This window comes from Canis lupus, chromosome 22 (assembly GCF_003254725.2).
Source record: "Canis lupus dingo isolate Sandy chromosome 22, ASM325472v2, whole genome shotgun sequence".
Classification (NCBI taxonomy): Eukaryota; Metazoa; Chordata; class Mammalia; order Carnivora; family Canidae; genus Canis; species Canis lupus.
In genome coordinates this window covers 36,525,565-36,536,530 of record NC_064264.1, presented here as the reverse complement: position 1 = coordinate 36,536,530, position 10,966 = coordinate 36,525,565, and the positions used below count along the sequence as shown (strand labels likewise).

At 32.3% G+C, this 10,966-nt stretch overlaps 1 pseudogene; it reads right to left on the bottom strand.

Annotated features, from left to right (window-relative positions):
- Positions 1–440: 440 nt before the first annotated feature.
- On the bottom strand, positions 441–693 carry LOC112655864 (40S ribosomal protein S21-like; annotated as a pseudogene).
- Between the last annotated feature and the right edge of the window lie 10,273 nt (positions 694–10,966).

The window sequence follows — 10,966 nt, the reverse complement described above, 5'->3', positions numbered from 1 at the left end:
GTCATATGGTAACACTATGTTTAATGTTTTGAGCAAAACTAATTTATAAAGCAGCCTCATTATTATCTATTCCCAGTAGCAAGGTATGATGACTTCAATTTCTTCACAACTTCACTAATGCTTGTTATTACCTGTCTTATATTCATGCTGTGGGTATGATGTGGTCACTTATTGAGGTTTTAATTTGTGTTTTGTAGTGACTGATTATATTCAGCATCTTTTCATGTGCTTATTCTCCATTTGTATACCTTCTTTGGAGAAATGTATGTTCAACATCTTTGCTCATTTTAAATTGGGTTATTTGTCTTTATATTGTTGAGTTATACAAGTTCTTTATATATTCTAGATACTAGACTCTTATCAGATCTATAATTTACAAATATTTTCTTTTTGGGGGAAGGGGGTTATGACAAATATTACACATCTGTGATCCTCCGCAATCAGAAGTCCTTTGGAATGGTGCCACCAGCCTTGACCAGTTGGAGGATGGAATCATATACTTCACTGATACTGCAAATGGCCCCACAGATATCTTAGGTTTTAAACTGGCTGTTCAACCAGGCCTTTCACCTTGTCAATCTCCATCATGTTCATCTGCATGGATGCATGGTCCTTAGCCTGGATGATTTGGTTGTTGGCAGAGTATTTCTACAACACATATAAGTCCAGGAACTCATAGGCATTGTTTTGCATGGAGTACAAGTGCAGAAGAATTTACAAATATTTTTCATCCTCTTTGTTATCTTTTTTTTTCCTTTTCTTAATTTCACTCACCAGACTCTTTAGCACAATATTTAATAGAAATGGCCTGAATAGGGGTGCCTGGGTGGCTCAGTCAGTTAAGCATTGACTCTTGATTTCAGCTCAGGTCATGTTCTCAGGGTCTTGCGATCGAGCCTCACCTCTGGCTCCTCACAATCTGCTTGAGATTTTTTCTTTCTCTGCCCTTACCCCTGCTCTGTTATATGCTCTATAAACAAATAATCTTTTTTTAAAAAATATTTTTTTTATTTAATCATGAGAGACAGACAGAGAGAGAAGTAGGGACATAGGCAGAGGGAGAAGCAGGCTCCATGCTGGAAGCCTGATGTAGGACTCAATCCTGGAACTCTAGGATCATACCCTGAGCTGAGGGCAGATGCTCGACTGCTGAGCCACCCAGGAGTCCCTAAATAAAGTCTTAAAAAAAAAAAAAAAAAAAGGAAAAGAAATGATCTGAACAGATATTTTGTCTTTTTTCTAATCTTTGTTGGTGAAATGCTTCAGTCTTTCCTATTTAAGTACAATGTTAAGTATGGGTTTTTCTTAGATGCCCATTTTCAGGTTGAGGAAGATCTCTGCTTTCCTAGTTTGTTGAATATATATATATATTTTTTTTTTATCGTGGAAGAGTGTTCCATCTTGTGAAAGACTTTCTGCATCTATTGAAATGACATATTAGCTTTTGTCATTTATTCTATAATATGATGTAATCCATTAGCTTTTATATTTTGAACAACTCTTACATTCCTGAGTTTATGGTTGTACCTGAGTTATGAGATTTATTCCTCTTTATGTTTTGTTGGATTTAGTTTGCTGGTATATTGTTGAGTATATTTTTGCTTATATTCATAAGTTATTCTGGCCCATAATTTTTTCTTGGTGTAATACTGGCATCAGAGTAATACTTATAAAATGAGTTGAGAAATCTTTCTTTCTCTTCTTTTTAAGAGAAGAGTTCAGGAAAGATTGATGTTATTTTTTCTTTAACTACTTAGAAGAATTCACCAATGAAGCCATTTGGTTTTTATTTTATTTGTGGGATATTTTCTAATTAATAACATCACTTTACTTCTCATAACTTATTCAATTTTTCTGTTACCTCTTAAATCATTTCCAGTAGATTGACTCTTTCCAGGATTTTGCCCATTTCAGCTAGATTATCTAATTTGTTGTTACACAACTATTTATTATATTCATTTTTTATCATTTTTTAAATTTCTGTAAGGCATGTAGTATGTTCCCTCCTTCCCAATGTTAATAATTTGAGTTTGTTCTTTTGTTATCTTGGTTAATATAGCTATGGGCTTCTCAATTTTATCTTCTAAGAATCAAGTTTTGTATTTTTAAAAATTTTCTCTATTGTTTTACTAGTCTTTATTTCATTTATTTCCACTCAAATCTTTATTATTTCTTTCCTTCGGCTTACTTTGAATTGAGTTTGCTTTTCTTTTTAATGTCTTATACTGGCCATTTGCTGTATTACAGGTTGTTTGTTGAGTTAGTTTTCTGAGCTATCTCTGTAAAGTCTGTATTGTTTTGCACATGTGACGACTGAGTTCTATGATGTGTAGCTTAGTGATTAATTAATGTTTAGACAGAAATTTATTCAAGTTCCTGAAACCAGTAAGTCTCCAGTCTTTGACAAAGAGCTCCACACACACATTGTGGTATGCTTTCAACACTCAGCTAGTCAGTTTACAACTCTGCTTTAATCTCCACTTTCTGCCAGTACAAAGTCTCAAGGTTTGTCAAAATTGAGATCTTGGGGCCTTTTTCAGATTTCTCTGAGTATCTGCACAGTCCTACATGTGTAAATAGAGTCTCAGGGAGTTTTTAAAGACACCTGTGGCCTCTCATTCCCTAGCTGTTCGTTTTAAGTTTCTTTGGTTTGTTCCACTCAATTATTATCCACTCCTTCAGATAATGGTGATATTAACTGATTATCCTTAACTATTTTCTCCTCCATGGGAAAAGACTGTGCATAGTGGAGAAACTCTGAGTCAGATCAGTGTTATACAGGCTAACAATTTACAATCTCTTTGAGCCGATAGGCAAATCAAATAGTGCAGAATTTCTAGAAATTGGGTTCAAAAAGGAGTTTCAACAGCATTCTACCCTCTACAAGTCTGCAACCCTTTATTTTTTATCATGATTTCAGGCTGTTGCTTTTAGAGAACACTGTGGAGCTGGAGACAAGGATGGAAATAAGGCAAGAAAAAATGCCACAGTTTACTGTTCTTACTAAGTTCCAGCTGTTTTTCTTAAAGAAATTCTCCCTAGATTTTTGCAAGACTTTGGCCAATTTACAGATTTATAAAGAAGCGAATTCTCACAATTTTTGTCAGTGTCAGTGTTTTCATTATTTTTATGAAGATACTTTATATAAGTCCTTACTCTGGCATTTTCACTCTTTAAAAAATATATATTTATATATTTATTTGAGAGAGGGAGGAGGAGTAGAGAGAGCAAGAATCTCAAGCAGACTCCTGCTGAGTATGGAGCCAGCTGCAGGGCTTGATCTCACAACTTTGAGATCATAACCTGAACTGAATTTGAGTCAGACACTTAAACAACTGAGTCATGCAAGTCCCCTCATTTTCACTTTTTTTTTTAGCTGTTAAGATAAGTTAATATTGCTTTCTTAAGCAACTTGTTCCTACCCCTTGAATCTAAGGCCTCAAAACATATTATTTTAGATTGCATAGTAATTATTGTGTTCATATTTGTAATTAATAGTGAGGTTAGAGCCTAATATTTGTATTCTCCAGATTATAAATTAGATAAGGATATTGTCTTTCTTGTTCATTGATTTGTTACTAGTACAAGTACAGTGTCATTCACATAATAGAACTGCTGTAAATTTTTTTTATGACTAACTAAATAGGTGAATAAATGAATTTGAATTTCACCTAAAAGTATATTCATATACTCCATTTCAATGACTGTGGTACCCCAGAAACTGAAACAACTCAAGATCAATTTAGTAAAAATTTATGAAACCAGAATGAAAGTTTAAAGATATGGTCAGTGGGCATCTGGGTGGTTCAGTTGCTTAAGCATCTACCTTCGGCTCAGGTCATGATCCCAGGGTCCTGGAATTGAGCCCCTCATAGGGCTCCCGTTCAGCAGGGAGTCTGCTTCTCTGTCTCCCTCAGCACCTTCTCCTCACTCTTGTTCTCTTTCTCTCTCTCCCTCTCAAATAAATAAATAATCTTTTTTTAAAAAAATAAAGGCTTTTCTCACTCATATCAAATGTCTGTTGATATTTACATGTTTACCTGTTGTTTTAATCCATATTATCTTCATGGTAGAACTCGGGCTGAAAAGGGAGCTTTTATCTTCAACATTGCTACTTTCTATGGAGGAGGGAAAGGACATTGCTAACCATATCTCCCTCTTAAAGCACTCTTAGAAATGCCAGATGCTATTTGTGCTTACATTTAATTGACAAGAGTAAATCATATGGGCAATCCTAATTCAAGAGGACACACTCACAATTCTTCAATAAAGTGGTATACAAAAGTTACATGGGCAAGCCATGTGGAGAGGAAAAAATAATCTTCTGTTGAAAAGAAGAGCAAATATGCATAAATAATATAGCCTACCATAATATTGGCCCCCAGTCTAATGTTAATTCTACGAAACCACACTAGACCTTGCTATTTTTGCAAATAGATTAAGCAACAACAATAACAACAACAACAACAACAATAAGAAAAACTTCACTAGAATATTATTTTAGTGAGGGCAACATGTTAAAAATTGGCCTACATAATGAAAGTTCCATTTCTAGTAATGTTTGATAACTGAGCTTTAAGGTGCTTATATAGAAAGTGATTCTACTATATATGAAAACAATTTACTGCAGAGATTTGTTCACAGTTCATTAAATAGCTGTTCAAAACTGGCCTGAAACTTTCCACAACATGTTTAAGATTTGTAGAAATGACACTTTGGTTATAAAAGTAAAATAAAACATTACTTTGACTCCTGACATAACTAGAATGGAAACACATCAATCACCCAAAGCCTGAAGTACAACATGATGCTCAGTGCTGAGAAAGTCTCCTTAAAAATATCGTTTGAGAGACATATTATGATCTTCTTTTTTTTCAATTTTTTTTTCAAAAATTAGAAGTTCAGAGAGACCTTAATAAACAGCACTTAAGAAACATCAGTACCATATATCCCTTTGAGTGCATGTTTTACTGAAGTCAAATAGAAAAAAAAGAAAGAGAGAGAGAAGGACACACTCTCAACAACTTAAATGTTTCATCTATAAATAACATTTTTTTGTATAAGCATTTTCTAAACCTAATTTTTCATGTTCTTAGAAAAATGAAACAGATCATTCAAAAATTTCTCTTGGGTCTTACAATGTGCTAGGTGACTTGAAGAATACAATTGAAATGTACAAAATTCCTGCCCTGTGATAGCTTACAGATAAGATGGTAATTTAAGGCAAAGTAGACAATTAAGAATAAAAAATTATAAAAGCTATAATGCAAAATGCTGGTTGAAGACAAGTTTCAATTTAACTATCATAAGCTTTTTAATCCAAGCCTAAAGATGAAGAAATAAACAAAGAGGTTAATAAAAAAAATGTATATAAAATCATGAATGTCTACATATTTTAGATAATACATATTATATCATATACATATATACATTTATTATATTTATTAATTTATTTCTATTTTTGACCTAAATTCTGTTTTATGCAAAATAAAATTATGTTATATTTTATATAAAATACTAACATCAACAACACACAGGAATGGAGAAAACTTTAGTATATATTTTCTGACACTTTGGGAATCTTCTGTATCATCCTCAGAAGAATTCTAGCAAACAAGTGAAGTAAGAATTCAATTTGGGACAAGAAGCTAGTGGAAGAGGATAGCTTGAAAATAAATAAAATAGTACATAACAAATTGGATGGTAGATGTACTGAAAGTAGTGCTTAGAGCAAATTTATGTTGCACAAGAAGAAAATCTGAAAAATAATGAGCTGAAGATCAAATTCAGGAAGTTACAAAAATACAGGAGAATAAAGCCATGGAAAGAAAAGAGAGAATAATAAAGATCAGAGCAAAGTATAATATTATAGAAGAGAGAGATACTGAAAAGACTCCTAAAGTTGATATTTAAAAAGCATCAACAAATTTAACTAACTTTAGACAAGTTGATAAGAAAATGAGAAGGAACCGTTAAAAAATATTAGTAACTGAACTTTACATCTAAAACTAATGATGTATTATATTTTGGTCAATTGAATTTAAATTGAAAAAAAGAAAAATTACTAATAAAGATATATAGATATATAATATATAATATAGATTTTAATGGTGATATATAGATATAATATAAATTATGTATAATATACATATATAAGATTTATAGGTATGTAAATTTATAAGATAGATTTATAGGTATAAAAATTAATAAGATGATATGGTGTGTGCATTTAGGACAAAAAAAATTTTTTAAGGTTTTATTTATTTATTCATGAGAAACACAGAGAGAGAGAGAGGCAGAGACACAGGCAGAGAGAGAAGCAGGCTCCATGCAGGAAGCCCAATGTGGGACTCCATCTGGGGACTCAAGGATCACACCCTGGGCCAAAGGCAGGCGCTAAACCACTGAGCCACCCAGGGATCCCTAGGCCAAAAATTTTAAATTAGGAATGATTTTCCAGAATTCTAGAATGTTGTTAAAAATTGACTCAAGAGATTAGAGAACACAAATAATTCCAGAATGATTAATGGAAAGGACTTAGTAATTTTTTTTTCCTAAAATAGAAAATACTAGCCTAAAATTTTTAATTAGCCAAACATTCAAAGAATAATTTCATTGTATAAAAATTATTCTAGTGTATGATAAGAGGGAACACTATTCAACTTATTTTAGTAAGCTACTATAATATTGATACTAACACATGACAAGAAGCACATATAAAAGGGATAAAATTTCATTAAGTAGATTAAAGAATTAAAATCATAATGACCTTAACAAATATAGAAAAGTCATTGATTTATCTGTATATCTATTAACATGAATTCTTAGTAAACCAGAAATAGTAAATTTCTTTATCTTGATAAACAGAATTCTCAAAAATCTATTGAGAATAGCAAGGTTAATTATGAAACACTAAAAGACATGCTTTTTTTTTTAGAAAAAATATGCTGTTTCAAAAGAGCAAGAGATGAGTACCTACTGTATACAATGCTATTCAATATGTGTATGCAAATATTATATGTAAATACTAACAAGAGCAATAGGAGAAAAGAAGGGAAAGAGAGGGAGGGAGGGAGGGAGGGAGGAAGGGAGGAAGGAAGAAGGAAGGAAGGAAGGAAGGAAGGAAGGAAGGAAGGAAGGAAGGAAGGAAAGAAGAGAATAAAATGAAAAGAAAGAAGGAAAAGCTAAAAGAATTGAGAAGGAAAAAAATTCTGTCATTTTTCCAAATGATATGATTGCCTACTTTAGAATACAAAAACTCCACTGATTATCTAGAGTTAACAAGACAGTTTTTCAAAATTAGTGAAAAGAAATTCAATAGACAAAATATAGTTGAATATCTGCATATCTGAAACAGTTAAAAATACATATTATAAAAATATATAAAATAACATAAAACACTAATAATATAAGAAAAATATAAAAGCATTTATGAAATAATCTATGAAACTTTATCAAAAGATATTTACAAAGTCTGAAATAAATATGTGAATATATGATGGTCAGGGGGTTAAGATTTAAGATACAATGTGAAAATATTCAATCCTTCCAAGTGAATCTATAATATTGATGAAATTCCAATCATGACACAAAAATTGTGAATCTGAAAAAAAAATGGATAAATTCTCAGTATACTAAAAAATAGAGCAAATTCTTCTCAAGCTGATAAAGTATGTCTATAAAAACCTATAGCTAACATCATACTTAATGGTGAAAAATGTGAAACTTTCTCACCAAAATCAGGTACAGGCAAAATCCCTTCTCACCACTCTTTTTCAACATCATGCTGGAAGTTCTTACTAATGCATTAAGAAAATGAATAAAAACTATACGGATTGGGAAGGAAGAAATAAAATCGCCTTTGATCATGGATGACATAATTGTCCATGTAGAAAATCTAAAAGGATCAACAACAACAAAATTCCTAGAAGTAATAAGTGATTATAGTAAGCTTATAGGACTCAAGGTTAATAAAGTTCAATCACTTGCTTATATACCAGCAAGGAAAAAGTGGAATTTGAAATTGAAGACACAATAATATTTCCACTGGCATCTGAAAAAGGAAATAGTTATGTATATATTTAATAAAAATGTACAAGATCTATATGAGGAAAACTACAAAACTGATGAGACAAAGAACTAAATAAATAGATATTCCATATTCATAGATAGAGACTATTATCAAGATTTCAGTTTTTTTCCACCTTGATCTACAGATTTAATGCAATCTCAATCAAAATCCTAAAAAGTTCTTCCATATATTCCACAAGCTGATTCTAAAGTTTATATGATGAAGCAGAAGACCCAGAACAGTTAACAGAATATTGAAGTTGAACAAAACTGGAGGACTGACACTACCCAACGTCTAGACCTACTAAATAGCTACAATTATCAAGGTAATGTGGCAGTTGCTAAAGAGAGACAAATAGATCGATGAGATAGAACAGAGACCCCAGAATTAGACCCAATCACTAAATATAGTGAACTGATTTTGACAAAGGAGCAAAAGTAATACAATAGAGCAAAAATAGTCTTTTCAACAAATGAAGTAAGAAAATCTGGACATCCATATACATAAAAATGAATCTATAGCCTTTACATCTTTCATGAAAATTAACTCAAAATGGATCACACCCTCAATGTAAAATGTAAAAGTTTAAAATTCCTAGATTATGAAATAGGAGGAAATCTAGATGTCCTTGGGTATGAAAATAATATTTCTGATACAACATCAAAAGCATGACTCATGAAAGAAATAACTGATAAACTGAACTTCGCTAAAATTAAAAACTTCTGCTCTTCTAAAGACAGTGTCAGGAGAATGAGAAGACAAGCCATAAATTGGGAAAAAAAAAATATTTGCAAACGGAACACCTGATAAAGGACTGTTACCAAAACATGCAAAGAACTCTTAAACTCAACAATACAACAGATGACCAAGTTAAAAAGTGAGCCAAGGACCTTAACACACGCTCCCCCCACACACACACACAAAATATGTGGATGGAAATAAGCATGTAAAAAGATGCTGCATATCATTTGCTCAAGGAAATAAAAATTAAAATGACATCACCATGGACCTATTAGAATGACCAACATCCAGAACACTGACAACGCCTAATGTTAGCAAGGATATCTAGCTACAGGAACTCTCACTCATTGCTGGTTGGAACGCAAATTGATAGACACTTTGTAAGACATTTTCGTGGTACCTTAGGAAATTAAACATACTCTGACTATATGATCCAACTATTGTACTCTTTTCTTTTTAAGATTTTATTTATTCATGAGAGACACAGAAAGAGAGAGAGAGGCAGAGACATAGGCAGAGGGAGGAGCAGGGTTCATGCAGGGAGCCTGATGTGGGACTCGATCCCGAGGCTCCAGGATCATGCCCTGAGCCGAAAGCAGACATTCAACCACTGAGCCACCCAGGCGTCCTGCAATTGTACTCTTCAGTATTTACCCAAAGGAGATGGAAATCTGTGTCTTCATAAAACCTATACACAGATATTTATAGAAAATGTACTCATAATTGCCAAAATTTGAAAACAAAGATGTCCTTCAGAAAGTGAATAGATGAATAAATTGTGGTACATTGGACAATGCAAAATTATTCAATACTAAAAAGAAATGAATTATAAGGGCATTAGATGACATGGAATAAATTTAACTGCATATTATTAAGTGAAAGGAGATAAATTGAAAAGTCTACATACAGTATGATTCTAACTATATGATATTTTAGAAGAGGCAAACCACAGAGATAGTAGACTAGTAGTTTCTAGAGATGCAGGTCACGGAGACTTTTTAGGGCAATAAAAGAAATCCTATGATACCATAATTTCATGCATTTGTCCAAATCCATGGAATGTATAACACCAGGAGTGAACTTTGGAGTAAACTGTATATTTTAGATGATTTTGATGTATGTATCAATGTACCACTAGGGTAGGGGATGTTGATAATAGGAGAGGCTACACATACATGTACTGGGGCCAGAGTACTTGAGAAATCTCTGTACATTCCTCTCAATTTTGCTGTGAACCTTAAACTGCCCTAAAAATTCAAGTTTTTTAAAGACAATTGACTAAGTGAACATTCATATTTACTTTTTAGAATCTGAATAAGGAATATAGATATCTATATCTTTAGTACATCATATACATGTGTGTATATATCCATTAATTTAACTAATATGATTAACTAATCATATGAACATGTAGGTACGCTTAAAGAAAAAACACGGGAATCCTTACTACTAAAGTCATAAACTAGACAAATCAATTTTTCTGCCTATAACCAGTATCACTTTACTTATTTTTAGCAGTTCTAGCCAATTAGTTAAAATATCAGTTTAAATAATAGGCCAGAAAAGAAAAACTTGGAGGCAATTTAGTAACTTGCCTACAAAAAAAACATAGATCCCCCCAGCAAAAAACCCCACTCTTTGTAAAAATAAAAAGATTCACTACAATGGTATGTTATAAAATTAATATAAACATAAACATAAACCGCTTTCCTTTATTATAATTAAAACAGGATATTTGGGTGGCTCAGCGGTTGGGCTCCTGCCTTTAGCTCAGGTTGTGATCCCGGGATGCAGGATGGAGTACTGCATTGGGCTCCCTGTGAGGAGCCTACCTATCCCTCTGCCTGTGTCTCTGCCTTTCTCTCTCTCTCTCTCTGTCTCTCTCTCTCTCTCTGTCTCTCATGAATAAATAAATAAATCTTAAAAAAAATTAAACCAGCTGACATGACAACAAACAAATCTGTTTATAGTACAACCAAAGTATATATAAAGTTTATAAGAATAGTTTAGCATCTGTATATCTATATTTTTATTTATATTAATATCTACAGAGAGATGAGAGGGAGAAAGAAAAGGAGAGAGAGCAAAAAAAAATAGCAGTATCTACTGAAAGACAAAAAGATTAAAATAAATGGAAAAACATAATGTGTGTGG